This window comes from Schistocerca americana, chromosome 8 (genome assembly GCF_021461395.2).
Source record: "Schistocerca americana isolate TAMUIC-IGC-003095 chromosome 8, iqSchAmer2.1, whole genome shotgun sequence".
Taxonomy (NCBI): Eukaryota; Metazoa; Arthropoda; class Insecta; order Orthoptera; family Acrididae; genus Schistocerca; species Schistocerca americana.
This window is the reverse complement of record NC_060126.1, coordinates 269,215,356-269,236,402: the sequence shown is the minus strand read 5'-3', so window position 1 is coordinate 269,236,402 and position 21,047 is coordinate 269,215,356. Positions and strand designations below refer to the sequence as shown.

The 21,047-nt window shown below is 44.2% G+C and overlaps 1 protein-coding gene and 1 non-coding gene across 2 annotated transcripts in view; one reads left to right on the top strand and one right to left on the bottom strand.

Annotated features, from left to right (window-relative positions):
• LOC124545288 (leucine-rich repeat extensin-like protein 3) overlaps positions 1-21,047 on the bottom strand; it is a 128,858-nt gene that overhangs the window by 61,630 nt on the left and 46,181 nt on the right. The gene's annotated exons all lie outside the window — the stretch shown is intronic.
• Positions 14,311-14,385, top strand: Trnas-uga. The gene has a single exon. It is a non-coding gene; the product is annotated as a tRNA-Ser (tRNA).

Sequence of the window (21,047 nt, the reverse complement as noted above, 5' to 3'; positions counted from 1 at the left end):
TCCGTGCCAGGCCTCACCGGCCGACATCGATACCTCTCCTCACTGCAGCACACAGTGAAGAATGGACTGCCATTCCCCAAGAAACCTATGTCTGTGAGAGCGGAAGCTGTCATCAAGGCTGAGGGTGGGCCAACACCATATAGGATTCCAGCATTATCAATGGAGGGCACTACGACCTTGTAAGTCATTTTCAGCCAGGCGGATCACATAGGCTATCATGTGGCTGCTAAGCAAATGTGCCACAGCCCCTGTTAACTGTCTTGTTTTTGTGGAAGAAGTTTTCCTGTTTTGTTACCCTACAGTAAAGGGGACAGTCTAGGCCCTGCCGTGAGAGAGACATCTTTTTCTGTCACCGAGTCCAGCTTCTGGAACTCAAATACACAGTAAACCTGATGTAAGGTCTGCAGTATCTTTACTTTCAGAAAGTTTTTAGTAATGTTTTTTGGATGCTGTTGTTTTGTGATTCACTAAAGACTTGTTTTATAACCATTTCGACTTCCTGTTGCGGAATTAACCTATCTTTCTTAATTAGGGTTGACTTTTGGACACTAGAGCATTTGCCATCGAGCGCTATCACGATATCGCCCAGATGCATCACAAGACAATTTTCAGAACTGTCGCCCAACATCTGCCAATACTGGCAGTCTCTAAGCAGCCGATGTCACAGTTAGGAAATTACGTTTCGTAATCCCCACAGCGGGAAAGTGTAGACGGAGAAGGAATGGGCGGCGCCCCGCTTGTCTTGATTGAAATTTCCTCCGGCGTCCCGCTTTATATGCAAACAGTTGACTTGGCAAGCCCTGGTGCTAGCGCTCCGTACAGCCCGAAACACGTTCGGAATACACGCCTGTCTTAATTTTCGGTGGCTTCCTGGCTTATCGAATGCCAATCACGTCCCTTGCTGGCGACCAATGGGTGTTTTGGGCCCAAAAAACACGCTTGCGACGCTCCGTTGTTCGATGAAAATACAATTTATAAGTATTCGGTCCGTTTGTTTTATAGGGTGTCTGTGTGGATTCTAAGCTATCAGTAACCTATGTCGAACGTATTCATAGACGTGAAACTGCTGGTAGGAACCTTACATTACGACACAGTTGCATTCCATGCGCTATCAAAAATGATCATACAGTCAAAACCGAAGACGACAACTAGTAAATAGTCGAGCTTTCGCGCGAACTGTCGGCTGTCTGTATGTGCCACAATATTTCGGTGTAGAGTCTTCCGGCCATCTTCATGTGAATACTGGCGAAATCATATTGAGCCCCGTGTTAAAGACCCCATCGACACATGCGCGATGTAACCATTTGTCGCTGCATTCATGCTGCTTGAGCGCATGGGTTTCTGCTGGAAGTTTGTGCACTGCACCGTGCGTCCTACGTGATGTAAGCTCACCCCAGCGATATCAGTCGACCATCTTCGCACTGTAAAATCGCAGATCGACGCCTGTAACACGATTCCATGAAGAGTCGAACTGGAAGACGCCAACCTTATTAATTGATGATAGTGCTTCAAAAGTTTGACGTATGGATCATAACTTTAGTTTTGCTGTATTTAATCGAATGACCAGTAGAAATATAGTATTTGTTGATAGTGTACTTGCTGGTTTGGAGGAGCCAAGTACTTCGCTGCGATTTTTAAACGTGCGCCTCGGTTGCCCTATACCGGGTGTCTCTGCTGTGGGTCGTCAGGGGCATTTTATCTGGTGTTTAGACAGATGTTTGCAATTCGTTTTTTCAACGTGTAGCAGGAGTCAGCCCAAACAAATACTACTCATTACCTCTCCCATAAAGAAAGCGTTTATTTGTTTCCCATCAGAAACAAATTCATTTTTAAATTGGAACTTTAGGCGCCTGTACGATACGGTGGTCCAAAACTAGTCCAGCACGTTAGTCGTTTTATCTATATGTATTAACAGAAACAGTAAAACTTGTATAATAATCAGCACTCTATCAACGAATGATCAGCGCTTCTGCAGGACGGTAGGATTCAGCGTGGGCCAGGGCAATGCTGTCGTTGCTGGAATACCGGCTATTCTTCGCGTTTTTCTATCCCTCTTAATACACTTCTGTAAAATGGATATCGAACTAAACTAGTTTGGGACTGCGCTATCGAATGGGCACGTAAAATTCCACTCTAAAAATAATTTTCTTGATAAGGCGAAACAAACCGACACTTTCCATAGATGCTGGACGTCGTATGAAAGACGTGGGGAGCAGCATATGTTTGGGCTGACTCCGGCTACACCTTACAATAAGGAAATTGCAAATATCTGACGAAACACCAGAGTAAATGTGCCCGACGACTCTTGAGAGAGACACCCTGTATAAAAATTGCCACACTCGCTCAAAGTCCTACAAACACCTGCCTTGCGCAACTCTCCCGTTGTCTTTGATTGATCCCAAAAGTGCCGAAACTTTCGCTGTCGGACGGATGATCACTTTAACTTTATACCTTCTCGAAATTCGTTTTCGCCGAAATTTCCCATCTATAGTACACAGGCTGTCATGTACACTGAAGTGCCAAAGAAACTGACATAAGCATGCATATTCAAATACAGAGATATTTAAACATGCAGAATACAGCAGTGCGGTCGGCAATGCCTAAATAAAACAACAAGTGTCTGGCGCAGTTGTTTGATCGGTTACCGCTGCTACAATGGCAGGTTATCAAGATTTAGGTGAGTCTGAACGTGGTATTATAGTCAGCGCACGAGCGATGGGACACAGCAACTCCAAGGTTGCGACGAAGTGAGGATTTTCCCGTACGACCATTTCATTTCACGAGTGTACCGCGAATATCAGGAATACGGTAAAACATCAAATCTCCGGCATCGCTGCGGCCGGAAAAAGATCCTGCAAGAACGGGACCAACGACGACTGAAGAGAATCGTTCAACGTGACAGAAGAGCAACCCTTCCGCAGATTGCTGTAGATTTAATTTGCTGGACCATCAACGAGTGTCAGCGTGCGAACCATTCAATGAAACATCATCGATATAGGCTTTCGAAGTCGATGATTTGATGACTGCACGACACAAGACCGACAATGGATTGCTGATGACTGGAAAGATGTTGCCTGATCGCCCGAGTTTCGTTTCAAATTGTATCGACTGGCTGGGCGTGTACGGTTATGGAGACAACCTCACAAATGCACGGACGCCGGATGTCAGCAGAGGACTGTTGAAGCTGGTGGGGCTCTGTAATGGTGTGGGGCGTGTGGAGTTGGAGTGATATGGGACCCATGATACGTCCAGATACGACTCTGACAGGTGACACGTACGTAAGCATCCTGTTTGATCACCTGAATTCATTAATGTCCATTGTGCATTCCGACTGACTTGGGAAATTCCGGCAGGACAATGCGATACCTCACACGCCCAGAATTGCTACAGAGTGGCTCCAGGAACACTCTTCTGAGCTTAAAGACTTCCGCTGGCCACCAAACATTATTAAGCATATCTGGGATGCCTCGCAACGTGCTGTTCAGAAGAGATCATTCCCTCGTTCCCTTACGTATCTATGGACAACCCTGCAGGATTCATGGTGTCATTTCCCTCCAGCACTACTTCAGATATAAGTGGATTCCACGCCAGGTCGTGTTGCGGCAATTCTGCGTGCTCGCTGGGCCCCTACACAATATTAGGTAGATGTACCAGTTTCTTTGGCTTTTCAGTGTAGATCGCCAATTTGTTATTCAGCAGTTTTAAGTCTGTAGCACTCTCTGTACTTTCTGAGACGACTATTCTTCGTTCGGGAAACTCAGTTTATAATTTTAGGTTATCGGCGCTCAAGCAGCGAATGCTCAGTGGCGGCTCGGTACAACACGCATATGCTGGCGGGGTCTTATGCGGTGAAGATCGGTGTATTTTCGCCAGTATTCACCTGAAGATGGTCAGAAGACTCTGCGCCGAAATGTCGTGGTAGCAATTCACAGACATTCGGCAGTTCGCCCGAAATGTCACGGAGCAATCAGTACTGTCTGAAAGTTTTGAGTTCATAACTTTATTTTCGGTTTCTTATTAGGTACATACAAAATATTTTGGTATAAATCAAGATTACATATAAATAAAATTTAATTATTTGGGTTTGATTCCCTAATGGTGCTGCAATTTTCAAGATACTTTGTGTTGTTTGAAGAAACTGAGGAATAATAAATCAGTTCAGACAGGCTCACAAATAAAATTTCCTTCTCCGTATAGCCGTTGCGTTATGTTACACTGTTTCTCGAGTGAGAGACTTCTTGGGAACTACCGGCAAATATAGCACCTTTTTCTGCTGGAACTCAGTTGTGTAAAAGCTAACTGTCATGGAATGGCGTATCTTCTCCCCTTTCTGAGCTAATGCTGCTTAACCTGAGCGCTATTACAGAAGTAATGCTTTTCACATCGTAAACACCAGCATCCATCCGATGGGACATGTAACAGCTATTAGTACGTTAAGCGATACGTACTTATTTCGTGAAAGCATTGCACGAAACGACCACCTGCGGTAACGCCGAACAACATAAAATGTGCAGCACGCAGCAGCTAATGAAGGCTCTGTGAGTAGCATTTGTACGGAATGTAACATCGGAGATCACAGAGCGTTATCTACCAAATTACATCTTTAACGTACGTTGCGGGCGAATAAACAAACTGAGGATGTAGTAGAGGTTGTCATGTAGGAGGATTGATAGTCGTCCTACGTGTGTTTAGAGTCTTAACAGTGCATATTTAAGAATGATTGCGACTGGCCGGGCTTGCTCTGTGCTATCTTGGACAAGATCCTAACGGTGAGATCAGACTTAAATGACTGTAAATCTGTCGTTATCAACCAGTTGAAAATTGCCTAGCTGATGCGAAAACTACATCAAGCTGTAAAAACACATTGCTCTGCTGTCTACGATAATCGAATAACTTCCAACGAATGTACGACTAAGATTTGAAAATTATCTAGTGATTTTTGGAAAGCAACATATGAGTATCATACTAGTGATTTTCTGGTTATGTCTATATAAAAATGAAAAGATGCAATTTGTGTTTTTACGTAGGCGTTTTACCTCAGTTTACTGTAGCATGTTCAGCAGCGTTATGCTTGCAAAGAAACACGCAACAAACATAAATTGCGCTTTTTCAGCTCCACACAGACAGAACCTCAAAATCATTAGTGTAATGTGATCCAAAACTTAAGGACGAAATTAACAGTTGCATAATATGTCAGTGACAAGTAACATACCTCGAGGAAACTTGAACCATACTAGAAAGAACGGCTGCAGTATAATACAAGAGGTGACTGAAAGAAATACGCATTGAGGCGAAGAGAAATGACACTTTTATTCAAAGACAATAATTTCACTGAAGTCAACGCGATTCTTGAAGGACTTCTGGACATTACAAAAGGCGGCACATGGTTTTTAACAGGATGTGTGATCAGCAGGGATGCAATGCATGCTTTACAGTGTGTTATCATGTTAGACACAAGGTTGGTAGGGAGTTTTTGGGGTAGGGAGCTCCATTCCTACATCAGCGCGTTTGATGACTGAATGGCTCTAAGCACTGTGGGACTTAACATCTGAGGTCATCAGTCCCCTAGACTTAGAATTACTTTAAGCTAACTAACCTAAGGACATCACACACATCCCTGCCCGAGGTAGGATTCGAACCTCCGACCGTAGCAGCTTTGCTGTTCCGGACTGAAGCGCCTAGAACCGCTCGGCCACAACGGCCGGCCTGATGACTGGACGTGCTGTAATACATTTCTCCTACGCATGCCATACGTGCTCGATGAAGTTTAAATCGGAGGAATTGGGCAGGCGAGTCCATTCGCCGAGTATCCTCTCGTTCCAACTGAAGAGAATCGTTCAACGTGACAGAAGTGCAACCCTTCCACAAATTGCCGCAGATTTGAATGCTGGGCCATCATCAAGTGTCAGCGTACGAACCATTCAATGAAATCATCATCGATATGGCTTTTGGAGACATGTTGCCTGGTCGGAGGAGTATAGTTTGGAATTGTGTCGAGCGGATGGACTTGTACGGGTATGGAGACAATCTCATGAATCCATGGACCCTACATGTCAGCAGGGGACTGTTCAAGCTGGTGGAGGCTCTGTAATGGTATGGGACGTGTGCAGTTGGAGTGATGTGGGACCCCTGATACGTTCAGATTCGACTCTGACAGGTGACACGTGCGTAAGCATCCTATCTAATCACTTGCATCCATTCAAATCCATTGTGCATTTCGAAGGACTTGGACAATTCCAGTGCGACTCCCCACACGTCCAGGATTGCTACAGCAGGAACACTCTTCTGAGTTTAAACACTTCGACTGGTCACAAACTCTCCAGATATGAACATTATTGAGCATATCTGGGATGCTTTGCAACGTGCTGCTCAGAAGAGATCTCCATCCCCTCGCACGGTTACGAATTTATGGTCAGCTCTGCAGGATTCATGGTGTCAGTTACCTCCAGCACTACTTCAGACATTGAATGCAACTCCATCTTCTGTCTGGAGTTGAGTTGCTGACAGTTGTCCAAGGATAACGCATGCCCGTAATAATCGTTACGAGACCAGTTAAAAGTGCTGCTGTATTTTGTAACACGAAGGTTACTCGATTGAAGCAGGCCTGAAAATGGCGTTGTGCATTGTCGAAACTGGTAGCCTAAAAATAAAACCTAAATAACGGCGATTGGTATTGGTTTATCAGACTTCAGACATTAGTCGAGTCCATGCCGCGTCGTGTTGCAGCACTTCTGCATGCTCGCGTGGGACCTAAGCGATATTAGGCAGGTGTACCAGTTTTTTTGACTCTTCAGCGTAAAATGAGCAGTAAATTGATTTTCGCTCTGGACAATCTGTTAAATCAAAACTTAGTTGCTGAAGTTCTATATTTATATTTACATGATTACTCTCCAACTCACAACTGTGTCTGCAGAGAGTTTACCGCGCTACTTTGAAGTTATTTCCATACCTTCCACTCTAGGACAGCAGGCGGGAAAAACTAACACTTAAATTCTTCCGTGCGAGTTCTGGTTTCTCTTATTTTATTTTGATGATCGTATCTCGCCAAAAAGGTTTTTTCGCACTCTGTGGAGAAGGATAGTGAATGAAATTTCTGAAGATTCTGCTGTAACGAAAACGCCTTTGTTTTAATGATTCCCAACTTAACTCGCTTGTATTCATGAGTCTCTCCCCTATTTCGCGATAATACTAAGCGAGCCGCCCTACTTTGAACTCTAAATCGTTTCAGGCAAATGCCGGGATGGTTCCTTTCAAAGGGCACGGCCGATTTCCTTCCCCATCCTTCGCTAACCCGAGCTAGCGCTCCGTCTCTAATGACCTCGTTGTCGACGGGACGTTAAACAACACTAACCTAACCTACTTTGAACTTTTTCGATGTCCTCCGTCAATCCCGTCCGATGCGGATCCCACACTTCACAACAATACTCCAGAACAGGGCGGACAGGCGTAGTGTAAGCATTCTCTTTAGCAGATCTGTAGCACATTCTAGATATTGTGGCAATAAATCACAGTCTTTAGTTTGCTTTTTCCGCAACATTATCTATGTGACGTTCGATTTTAAGTTATTCGTAATCGTAATGCCTAAGTATTTAGCTGAATTTAGAGTCTTTAGACCTGTGTTTTTTACCCTGTAACAGAATTTTAGCGGGTTCCTTTTAGTGCTCAAGTGGATGACCTCAAACTTTTCATTATTTAGAAACAATTGCCACTTTTTGCATGTAACAGATCTCTTACCTAAATCATTTTGCAATTGGTTTTGATCATCTGATGACATTAAAAGACGGTAAATGACAGCGTCATATGCAAAAAGTGTAAGAGGGCTGCTCAGGGTAGCTCGTAACTCATCAATGTGGATCAGAAACAGCAGAGGGCCAGTCATACTTTCTTGGGAACGGCAAATACTATTTCTGTTTTACGCGAATATATTCTGCTAGTTACTACGAACTATGACTTGTGATAAGAAATCACGAATTCAGTTCCAGAACTCAGACGATACTCCATAGGTAAGCAATGTGATTTAATGTCGCTTGTGTGGAGCGATGTCAAAAGTGTTCTGCAAATCTTAGAATATGGAATCAATATGATGTACCCTGTCTACAGTATTCATTACTTCGTGAGAATAAAGAGATAGTTCTGTTTCGTAAGAACGACCTTTTCTCACTCTGTGTTGGCCATTTTTCGACAAATCGTCTTCTTCGAGGTAATTCATAATATTAGAACACAGTATATGTTCCAAAATTCTACCGCGGCGATAGTGATATAGATCTGTAATTTAGCGGATCGCTCCAATTTCCTTTTTTGGGTCGTGGTGGGACCTATGCCACTTCCCAGTCTTTAGATACATATCTTTTGATGAGCGGGTGATTGTATATGATTGTTATTTGTGGAACTATTTTATCAGACTACTCAGAAAGTAACTAGATTGGTAGACAGTCTGCACTGGATACCTTTCATTTATTCAGTGATTTATGCTGCTTCACTACACCGAGAATGTGTACTTCTGAGTTACTCATGATACCAGTTGTTCTTCATTCGAATTCCGGAATATTAACTTTGTCTTCTTTGGTTGAGGAATCTCAGGAAACTTGTTATTAACTCTGTTTTAGAGGCACTGACAGAGGAATTATCACCCAGTGAAGGTATTCATTGCGTCTTATCGCCGGTGTGCGTTACATGAGACCAGAATATCTTTGGGTCTTCTGCGAGAGTTCAGGACAGAGTTTCGTTGTGGGAAGTATCAAAAGCATCTCGCATTGAAGTTAAACCACAATTCTGAACTTCTGTAAACTGGCCAATCTTGCGGGTTTTGCTTTCTTTTAAATGTTGGTACTAGGTATGGAATTTATCTATATAGGCGTATATTAAATACTATTTCTCTAAGAGACAGAGATAAACGATGAATGACATAACAGCATGGGTGAACTAAGTGCTTCGTGTGTCACTGTTGAGTGTACATTACCCGTGAGCAGCAAGTGTCTTCTGTGGGTAAGCCATGCCAATCGAATGGACGCCCAGCGATAGCGTATAAACTACTCGATTTTGTTTTCAACGGAAGGAGGTCACGAGGTAGTTGAAAAAAAACCTGCGGAGATGGAATTTTTGAGGCTCTGATGTAAACTGGCATTCGGGGTGATTGGCTGCAAACAACACAGTGGAGGTGGATCGCTATAAAGGCTGGCTGCGATTTGATGATGACCTGATGGTGATGCCTCTATATTAGTTTATCTCTGACGTTACGGGCCGTGCTTCTGTGCATGCCTAGACACAACAACAATAAATAGAATATAAATTGTTATAACTAGTTTTTCTTCCTACTTGTGTCCTAAACCGTCAGTACAGTTACAGAAAGCCAATGCACTGGATGTAAATCAACGATTGGAGATTTTAATGCCATGGCTTTTCGCAACGCATATTCTGCGTGTGGTACAAGAAAGGGGTGGTGCGCCGCGAACCACAACTAGAGTTGTTCACGTCTGCGGCGGGATAAACCGCTCGCTTAGTCGATGTTCCGGACTGAAACAAGGCCCGCAGGTTCAGTTATTGGCTCGTATTGCCACATTTACGCCTGCGATTTCACCGATGGAGTGCTTGCCAACCGCAAAAGCTCGGCGCAACAACACGACCTTCGTTCGCTCTCGCGTCGATTGTTCGTGCCTTAAGTGGACTTCATTGCCTGTTATGAATGGGTTTAACGCCCCGCTGGCGCTAGTGCCTATAGACACAGATTAACTAAAGCGTCGCCGTGTCAAGGCTAAGCAGCACGTGAATCAGTTGTCGGCAGGTAATGGGTGTTTCAAAATTGTTTTTATGCGGATAAATCTATGACATCCGTGATGAAAGTGTTTGATGCTGCTCGTTGTACAATGATCTAGCATGACATTCAATAAACCGCCTAAACATTTATGGTACCGCATGATAAATTCGACTTATTCGAGGACGAATACGTGCGAGTCGACTACTAGAAAATTTCTAAAACGCTGAGTGATGGCTGCATGGCCTCCAGCAGGAAAAATAAAAAAACTGAGCCAGGCAGAAGTGTCGTGAACATTACTGTAGAGCAGAAAGCTCTGTTCAAGAGTCCATCGGATGCGAGTCTACAGTGCTGTCTGCAAAAATAATGACTAATTTTCACGAAAAAAATAGATCACATGCAAGCAATGCAGCACTAACACCGTGATAAATAACGAACGCACGGAAACTTAGCATGTGTTAGCAAAACCGTTGGATGTCCAGCCGGCCAATCTGCATCAAACGGCTATTCTGCGATGAAGTGATTTTACCCGCACCAAGACCGACGAAAGAACGTCTTGTGTGTGTATAGGAACCTCTGGCCACACGTGAACGCTGGCGTGACTCGATTTAGGTGATTATATGCTATGCGCTATGACTGTGCCAATGTGATTTATTTTAAGGCCGCGCGTAGTGGCCCACGGTTTGAGACGCCATGTCACGGATTGCGCGGCCCCTCCCGCCGGAGGTTCGAGTCCTCCCTCGGGCATGGATGTGTGTGTTTGTTCTTAGCATAAGTTAGTTTAAGTAGTGTGTCAGTCTACGGACCTATGACCTTAGCAGTTTGGTCCCTTAGGAATTCACACACATTTGAACATTTACTCGCACCGATAATTCACAGACACCTACCTTGAAATGTTGCAGCCAAATATCATTGATGAACGCTCACAACAGATCCTTTTGGTAGTGTGCCTGCAGTAAGACGGCTCAACATTACATTTAGCTTTCTGATCAAAAGCACTAGTATATGGTGAGTCCATTCTTTGTCCTTATGACGGCTTGAACTCTGCAAGGGACACTTCCGATGAGGTGTCTGAGGAATGGCAGCCAAAGCTTCCTCGAGAGCCGAAATCGGACAAGGTAGTGATGTTGGACGCTGGGATCTGGAGAGAAGCTGACTTTCTAACTCTTTCCAAAGGTTTCCATTGGGTTACGATCGGGACTCTGAGCCGGCGAATCCATTTCAGTAATATTTTTGTCCACAAATCATTGCCTCATAGATGTTGCATAATGACAGGGTACATTGTCATCCAGATAAAACAGTCATCCGTTCTGAACTGCTCTTCCACTTCAGGCAATACTCAACGTTGCAAAATGCGTTCGTATCCTTCCGCATTTATCGTTTTCTAAAGCTCAATAAGGGGACCACATCCCATCCACAAACATCCCCACACCCTAACACCATATTTCCCATACCTTCACTGTTGGTACACATGACGACAGGCAGTGTTTTCCAGGCATTCGTCAATCCCAAACCTCAAACCCTTCCATCAAATCTCTACTGGTTATAAAGTGATTCATATGGCTTAGAAGGAGTTGTTCGACCTCTGTACCCTGTTCTTTTTGCCTCCCTGCCCGGATTGTGGCACGTGGACTGCAGGTGGCACTTTGTAACTCACGAGTGACTCCTTCCGATGATTTCATACCATTTTGGACAACCACCATCCGCAAAGCTCGACGTCCCTGTCCCTCAGTACATGAGGTCTGTCTGATCTTGGTTTAGCTATAGTGTTTCCTTCGCATCTCACTTCGCAATCACTTCACGGACAGTCAGCTTGGGGAGCTCTAGATGGGTTTAAAAGTCCCTGATTAACCTGTTACTCAGATTACATGCAATGATTGGTCCGCATTCGAAGTCACTTAGCTTTCCAGACTGAGCCATTCTACTGTTCTGATTTTCTCCTGACAGCACAATAGTTCCCGCATTCTTTTACCCTGGCGAGTCCGCCTCTCATGAGATCTACTGGCCAATTCCACATTTGATAAAACTTTCAAGCATTTACATTGCTACTTTTCAGGTCGCTGGATGAAACGTATCAGACCATTACAGTGGGTTCCACAGTCCTCTACCTTCAGTCTGTAGAGAGCAGCATAAGGTTCATGTAATCGACGAACTGATGGAATGAATAAAAACATGTGGTACTATCTATTCAAACTGAAATGTGTGTTTCGGCTCTGAATAGCGCTGTTGCAGATCACTCTGTAAATAACTCGATCAAATGACATCAGTTGTCTCATGGAGTTTTTCGTATGTAACAGTCAAAATAATTTTGATACACCCTGAAATACTATAGCCTTAGCTCAAATGTTAAGATGTGTTGAATTTCTAAGGAACCAAACTGCTGAGGTCATCGGTCTCTAGACTTACACACTACTTAAACTAAATTATGCTAAGAACAGCATACACACACTCATGCCCGAGGGAGGCCTCGAACCTTCGGCGGGAGGGCCAGCGCAATCCGCGACATAGCGCCTCGAACCAGGCAGCCACTCCGCGCGGCTAGCCTTAGCTCAGTCATGCGTTTTGCCTAACACCGTTGGTCCACGATTGCTCACAAGCGTCAAACCGGAAGATGGGATACAGGTTTAGTTCAGCGGTGGATCACTATACTCGTCTTCTGGATGATAAAATTTCGAACCCCAGTTTTGATGTTAGGGTTTCCTTTGATTTTGTTATATGAAGAAGAATAGTATACAAGGTGTTGGGGATATAGGCAAAGATATTTTGATAATTTGTATCTTAATATGTACCTACTTCAGTGTGCTAGTTGTTTTTTTTTCTCGGCACCTAATTATGTTCCCGCGAACACATCACATAATGTACTATACGATATTTTTGCACGGACGTAATTGCTCCATAAAGTGAACTACGCTTGTCAGTATAGATTATCCATTTTGCGTTCACGCTTCCACACTTCAATACCTGACCTGCTCTCCAGGGGAAAATAACCAATGAACTGCTTGCTTGTGTCACTCATACTTGAAGGTACTAACCAACCTAAAAACATAATCCTCGTAATAGTTATAGGCATTAGTCTGTAAATGAGGCAAATACTGTGTGACGTTATTCGGTACAATGTCCTCAGTCACCGACAAAATATCTCCACTTATACCCCTAACACACTGTATTGTACCTGCCACTAGGTCACTGTTGGTTTGTTCTCACACATTTGTCCTTCTGAACATACTTCACTAACACGGAACCTTAGGCCCAAATTAAAAACGAAAAAAAGAAAAATACATACAGCCTGCGGAATATCACAGTTCGGACGAAACATTTTAACTGTAAATGCGCATTATTTCTGTTGCATCTTTAGAACACTATGTTGCTGTTTCCAGACGGGACGCTCTTCACTGATTGCCAAAATCGAGCACTTGATCACTGATCCAATCTGAACAAACTTCAACATGAACGAATTCAAAATCTTTAATTACAATGAAATTATTGCTATTGTTGCTCATAAATCGTTGGGGGTATTTATGTCCGCCGCATACAGAATCAACAGGAATAGCTGACTGACTTTTGGCATCTGTTGTTAAAAACGAATTGCTTTTCGTGAGACCGTCGTGACAGACTTATCTGACAAGGAATCCCCTTAAGTGTGAGGTCGCAAAAGGCCGAAGATGTTTACGGCATACGACGCTCCACATATTGTCTGCTATGCAATCATAATATTGGCTGCTAATGACAACAGGGAGAGCCGCGCGGGATTAGCCGCGCGGTGTAAGGGCACTGCAGTCATGGACTGTGCGGTTGGTCCCGGCGGACGTTCGAGTCCTCCCTCGGGCATGGGTGTGTATGTGTTTGTCCTTAGGATAATTTAGGTTAAGTAGTGTGTAAGCTTAGGGAATGGTGACCTTAGCAGTTAAGTACCATAAGATTTCATACACATTTGAATATTTGAACAACAGGGAGCGCGACTGGAGGTATCCATTGGTGAGCACAGCATGAGGCTACGGAGCATGATTTAACTGCTTAGCCTACGAGTAACTCACAACGCTGCCATAGTGCTAGTGGTGTTGATACAGAGCAGAGTAATGGAAACAATAAACAAAACAAACATTCCAGAATGAGATTTTCACTCTGCAGCGGAGTGTGTGCCGATATGAAACTTCCTGGCTGATTAAAACTGTGTGCCGGACCGAGACTCGAACTCGGTACCTTTTCCTTTCGCAGGCAAGTGCTCTACCGACTGAGTTACCCAAGCACGACTCACGGCCCGTCCTCACAGCTTTACTTCTGCCAGTACCTCGTCTCCTACCTTCCAAACTATACAGAAGCTCTCCTGCGAACCTTGCAGAACTAGCACTCCGGAAAGGAAGGATATTGCGGAGACATCGCACAACTCACGCCCCGTGCTTTACTTCTGCCAGTACCTCGTCTCTTACCTTCGTCTCCGCAATATCCTTTCTTTCAGGACTGCTAGTTCTGCAAGGTTCACAGGAGAGCTTCTGTAAAGTTTGGAAGGTAGGAGACGAGGTACTGGAAGAAGTAAAGCTGTGAGGACGGGGCATGAGTCGTGCTTGGGTAGCTCAGTCGGTAGAGCACTTGCCCGTGAAAGGCAAAGGTCCCGAGTTCGAGTCTCGGTCCGGCATACAGTTTTAATCTGCCAGGAAGCTTTAAAACAAACATTGCATTATATCTGAAACAGTTGCCGAAGTTGACATTCAGTCAGAAAAGAACCCAAGGGATTTTGCAGAGTGAGAAAGAAATGGTGAATGAAATATTAGCGTTTCTGCAAGATGAGTCAGTGCAATGTGTGATGTCGTATACATTTGATTGTGCGGACAATGTACATGAGAACTACAATGATGACGATACTTGCTTAACACGTGTAAGTGATACCGGAGCAGGTGTCGAGCCGTGTAGTTCATCATCCTTGTCGGACAGGGAGCCGCAAATCCCGTTTCAAATGGAACGAAATAAGGGACAGTTGTTGTCCAAAGAGCAGACCCTAAGCATAATTAGGTACACGGAAGATCATCCGCAGCATAGTACAAAAATTATAAACGGATTTCGAAAAAGTCTGCAGCAATAAGACTTTGTACCGCATAAAAAAACTACGGATATTCAATGGAGGACAAGGCACACTTGTTACAAAAACTGGTGTCTGCGCGTTTCAAGCGTGCTCGACAAAATTTACAGGATGTGCGTGATAGTGATCTACTATGTTATGCACATCAAATTGCGCGCGACGCAAATTGCGACTGGTTTCGTGATTTCCTGTCAGGAAGGTCGCAGTTCGTAGTAACAGACGGCAAATCATCAAGTAAAACCGAAGGGATATCAGGTGTTCCCCAGGGAAGCGTCCTGGGACCTCTGCTGTTCCTGATCTATATAAATGACCTGGGTGACAATCTGAGCAGTTCTCTTAGGTTGTTCGCAGATGATGCTGTAATTTACCGTCTAGTAAGGTCATCCGAAAACCAGTATCAGTTGCAAAGCGATTTAGAAAAGATTGCTGTGTGGTGTGGCAGGTGGCAGCTAAATAACGAAAAGTGTGAGGTGATCCACATGAGTTCCAAAAGAAATCCGTTGGAATTCGATTACTCGATAAATAGTACAATTTTCAAGGCTGTCAATTCAACTAAGTACCTGGGTGTTAAAATTACGAACAACTTCAGTTGGAAAGACCACATAGATAATATTGTGGGGAAGGCGAGCCAAAGGTTGCGTTTCATTGGCAGGACACTTAGAAGATGCAACAAGTCCACTAAAGAGACAGCTTACACTACACTCGTTCGTCCTCTGCTAGAATATTGCTGCGCGGTGTGGGATCCTTACCAGCTGGGACTGACGGAGGACATCGAATGGGTGCAAAAAAGGGCAGCTCGTTTTGTATTATCACGTAATAGGGGAGAGAGTGTGGCAGATATGATACGCGAGTTGGGATGGAAGTCGTTAAAGCAAAGACGTTTTTCGTCGCGGTGAGATCTATTTACGAAATTTCAGTCACCAACTTTCTCTTCCGAATACGAAAATATTTTGTTGAGCCCAACCTACATAGGTAGGAATGATCATCAAAATAAAATAAGAGAAATCAGAGTTCGAACAGAAAGGTTTACGTGTTCGTTTTTCCCGAGCGCTGTTCGGGAGTGGAATGGTAGAGAGATAGTATGATTGTGGTTCGATGAAATCTCTGCCAAGCACTTAAATGTGAATTGCAGAGTAATCATGTAGATGTAGATTACAGTGATTTCACTGGAAGCAATGGATGGTTGCATAACTTAACCAGTGCTATAGTACTGGAAGACGTAATATAACGATATTTCAGAGAAAGCGTTAGCTTGGTATGCACAGCAAACTGCAGAAACGACCCGAACATTTGTAGATAATTAAAACAAGCTTATCCCATCGTCGAGTAAGGGATTTGCTTTCAACTCCGATCAGTCGGGATTTGAAAAGGAGATGTATATGAAAGGAACCCTGTAAATTAGAGGTACCAAAAAAGTTGTATCACGATCAACTGACATCAGTGCCTTAACGCATTCGTATACAATTATGTCGACTGTTAATCTGGATGGTAAATTGGCTGGAAGGTTATTGTACTGTTAGAAATTGGATGTGCTCATGTGCGTGATCTTACAAGGACAGTGGCTCTTATTTACGTCACAGCAAGCAAGAATGGGAGAATGGCCGTAAGAGGAATACAGGTATTGTATGAGCACTGCTTTCGGCCAATAGCTGGTCTCAATAACATGATTTTGCTAAATTTCTGATCTGAGTATAAAAATCATACTCCTTTAGAACAAACTATTCCTCCTGAAAAGTGTGTGACATTGTAATTGACCAATCGACAAATTCAACCTCCTGATGTTTGTTTTTTCCATGTCCGTAAAACACATTACCGCGCTATCTGCAGCTACTCCTTAAAGGATAGCCAGTTTCACGATAAGCTCCACGATAGATAGCTTCGAAATCGGTTGCATGCCGTCACATCCCGTCAGTTCGCCGGCCGCTGTGGACGAGCGGTTCTAGACGCTCCAGTGCGGAACCGCGCTGCTGCTACTGTCACGGGTTCGAACCCTGTCTCTGGCATGGATGTGTGTGATGTCCTTAGGTTAGTTAAGTTTAAGTAGTTCTAAGTCTAGGGGACTGATGACCTCCGATGTTAAGTCATATAGTGCTCAGAGCAGTTGAACCATTTTGCTGCAACTTAATGGTTTGTTTTGAACATTTATTGAATGTTGATTATGTCCATTTTCTGAAGTGTAATAGAAGGTGGGTCTCTGCAACTCCAGGGAACCCACTCTCTGTCACCGTCGTGATGCGCATCGTGAGTCATTAGCAGCTAACATTTTTCCTGACAGTTCTTAGCACAAGAGTTTCAAAAGAGCTTTACTAAAGACCAAACTTTCGATATCGCTCTCAACTGGGTCATTAGAATGAGAAAATTTATTTCATTCTTTGATTTAGTAATTATAGGTCAATACGAACCATGAAAGTTGAATGCCACTTGGACTGAAAGTTTCTCTCATTCCCACTCGATTTGCTTTGGGTAGCTATAACAAATTCTAAAGGTGGCAGGGGTAAAATACAGGGAGCGAAAGGCTGTTTACAATTTGTACAGAAACCAGATGGCAGTTACAAGAGTCGAGGGGCACGAAAGGGAAGCAGTGATTGGGAAGGGAGTGAGACAGGGTTGTAGCCTCTCCCCGATGTTATTCAATCTGTATATTGAGCTAGCAGTAAAATAAACAAAAGAAAAATTTGGTGTAGGTATTAAAATCCATGAAGAAGAAATAAAAACTTTGAGGTTTGCCGATGACACTGTAATTCTGTCAGAGACAGCAAAGGACTTGGAAGAGCAGTTGAACGGAATGGACAGTGTCTTGAAAGGAGGGTATAAGATGAACATCAACAAAAGCAAAACGAGGATAATGGAATGTAGTCGAATTAAGTCGGGTGATGCTGAGGGAATTAGATTCGGAAATGAGACACTTAAAGCAGTAAAGGAGTTGCTATTTGGGGAGCAAAATAACTGATGATGGTCGAAGTAGAGAGGATATAAAATGTAAACTGGCAATGGCAAGGAAAGCGTTTCTGAAGAAGAGAAATTTGTTAACATCGAGTATAGATTTAAGTGTCAGGAAGTCGTTTCTGAAAGTGTTTGTATGGAGCGTAGCCATGTATGGAAGTGAAACATGGACGATAAATAGTTTGGACAAGAAGAGAATAGAAGCTTTCGAAATGTGGTGCTACAGAAGAATGCTGAAGATTAGATGGGTAGATCACATAACTAATGAGGAGGTATTGAATAGAATTGGGGAGAAGAGGAGATTGTGGCACAACTTGCAAAGAAGAAGGGACCAGTTGGTAGGACATGTTCTGAGGCTTCAGGGGATCACAAATTTAGCATTGGAGGGCAGTGTGGAGGGTAAAAATCGTAGAGGGAGACCAAGAGATGAATGCACTAAGCAGATTCACAAGGATGTAGGTTGCAGTAAGTACTGGGAGATGAAGAAGCTTGCACAGGATAGAGTAGCAGATATGGATAATAGGTGTCACAATCACCCAACTAGAAGCATAAGCGTTCGGGAAGATATATCAGTTCCAACATTTGTGTTGCGGCCAAAGGAAATCAACCGAAAATTTTGGTCGTATATCTGCACGGCTGCTCGTGGGTTTGATTTATACATATCTGAGGTGAAAGTGATTGGTACCTGTGAACTTACAAATTTGTGTACCTCGCTGAGATATTCTGCTTGTTCTGCGAAAAATCTAACATACTTTTCACATTTGAACATTTCCTATTCAAGAAGGGTACTATCTTTTTGTGCAAGAAAACAAATGTTTTGCGTCGAATTATTTTGTTTGTAATACTTCATGAGCGTAGAAAACTTACTAGTATTGGAGAACGTTGTTGCGCAGTTTGCGAGAGACCAGTTGGTGTTCGACTGAAGGCTGTACCGTGGTCTGGACTAACACGCGTGACGGAGTCTTTGGACATGGTGCTCGGTTCTTCAGCAGGTAGCGAGACGTGTCTGCTGAGAAAGGCGGCAGTCAGTTGGGATCGTGATCCTGCCCGCAGCCGTCCAGGTCGTGACAGCCTTGGCCATGAGCGCCCGAGAGACAAACGTCCCGACCTCGCAGGGCGCTCAGCGGCCACTCAACACACTTGCTCGGAAATTTACACCGGGAAGCGGCGCAGGGGAGAAACGACTCCTACTGGCCATGAATTAGTCAGGCCACACGCACCATCTGGCTGTCGCTTTCTCTATTCTGTGCTTAACACATGTTGCCTCCCACCGCCATGTATCACGGAACAAATAAAATATCTCCTTAGGCAAGGACGATGCAGTAATATTGATCCGCTAAAGCAGTGCTTGTAGACTATGTCAAATGGCTCTAGGCACTATGGGACTTAACATAACATCTGAGGTCATAAGTCCCCTAGACTTAGAACTACCGAAACCTTACTAATCTAAGGACATCACACATCCATGCCCGAGGCAGGATTCGAACCTGTGACCGTGCAGCAGCGTGGTTCCAGACTGAAGCGCCTAGAACCACTCAGCCATAGCGGCTGGCTGTAGACTAGGCTCTCGTAATGTGAGCATTATAATCAAGGTGACGCACTGGTTAAGCCACTGGACTCGCTAGCGAAATGATAGTTTCAGGGTTCAATTTCTTGTCCCGCCACCAAAATTTAGGTTTTCTGTCATCTTCTCAAATCTCTTTAGACTGTCGCCCTGGTGGTCACTTTAAAGATAATAGATTGAATTCATGGCCCATCTTAGCCATATTATAGCACGTATTCACAAGGAAACATCATAACCTGGCCTTATGCATTGCTATGCCAAAGTATTACAACTACCATGCATCGCGATGTTGGATACCGGCTGGTGGGGTTGCGGCACGTGATTCAGTAACAGACTACATAAACGGAGCAAACACGGACGGGGTATCACCCTAGCGAGGATATGGGCTGTAAATGGGGGGAATCCACTGAGATAAGCGACTTTGACAAAGGACAGACTATTATTACGCAGAGCCTGTAAACGATTATCTGGGAAACGCCGAAGCTGATGGAATGTTCACGTGCTACTGTCGTGAGCATCTAGGGAAACTTCTACATTGGACATCCATGACTCTCCACAGAACGTGGAGTTCGGAGGCTTGCCTGCCCTGTAAACTAGGATAGATGGTCATCTGTGGCATCTCTGCCGAAAGAGCACAATGCTGTTGCTCGCACAAGTGTATCGCAGCACGCTGTTCATGGTACATTGTTGAACATGGAGCTCCGCAGCAGACCACGCTTTACGTGTTCACATATTGACCCAACGACATCGCCAATTACGATTACAGTGGGCACGCGACCATTAGGATTCGACCGTCAATCAACAGAGACGTGTCGGCTTTTCGGGTGAATCAAATTTTTGCTACACAGGGTTGATGGTCGTCTCCACAAACACCGTCATCGAAGTGAACGGTGGCTCGAAACGTGCAGCGCGCCACGGACGCAGGCTGGTGGGAGCAGTATTACGCTATGGGAGACATTCTGCTGCGCTTGCATAGGACATATGGTAGTAATCGAAGTCACGTTGGCAGTTTAGAACCACCTGCATCTCTCCCCTTGATGTCTTCCCCGACGGCGATGTGATCTTTCAGCAGTATAATTGTCCGTGTCTCGGAGCCATAAGCGTATTACAGTGGTTCTAGGAACATTATAGTGAAATCACGTTGATGTCAGTCACCTGATGTACATCATATTGAACCCGTCCGAGTCGCTATCGGGCTCCATTACCGTGTACGCAAATCAGCGACCCGTTATTTACGCGAATTACCTGTCCTGTGCGTAAAAATCTAATGCCACATACCTCCACAAACCCATCAAGAAACTGTCGGATCCCTCATATGCAGAATCAGTGATGTGCTTCGTTCCAAAGGCATACAAACAAGCTATCAAGCAGATGGTCATAATGTTTTGGCTCATCAGAGTATTTTAAGGAGCAAACAGCACATTTGCAAGAAATATCAGCCACAGCGATCGATCCTGCCCGAAAATTTGGGCCATAGTTCTTATAGTTCGCAGTTATGGCCGCCTGAATGTGCTGCTAATAAACATTCGTGAGCACCTGGTGTTTGCCACTCCGCTGCAGCCGCCTAATGCACGCGCGTGATGTCCTGTACAGCAGAAAGAGTAAGAGCCTTGTGAAATACTGTTTTTACATTGCTAACGTGCTTTGTTCATTGTGTCAAAGAACGCGGTTTTTAACCAGTAGGTGGAGCCCGAAATCTTTTTTGTTTTGAACAC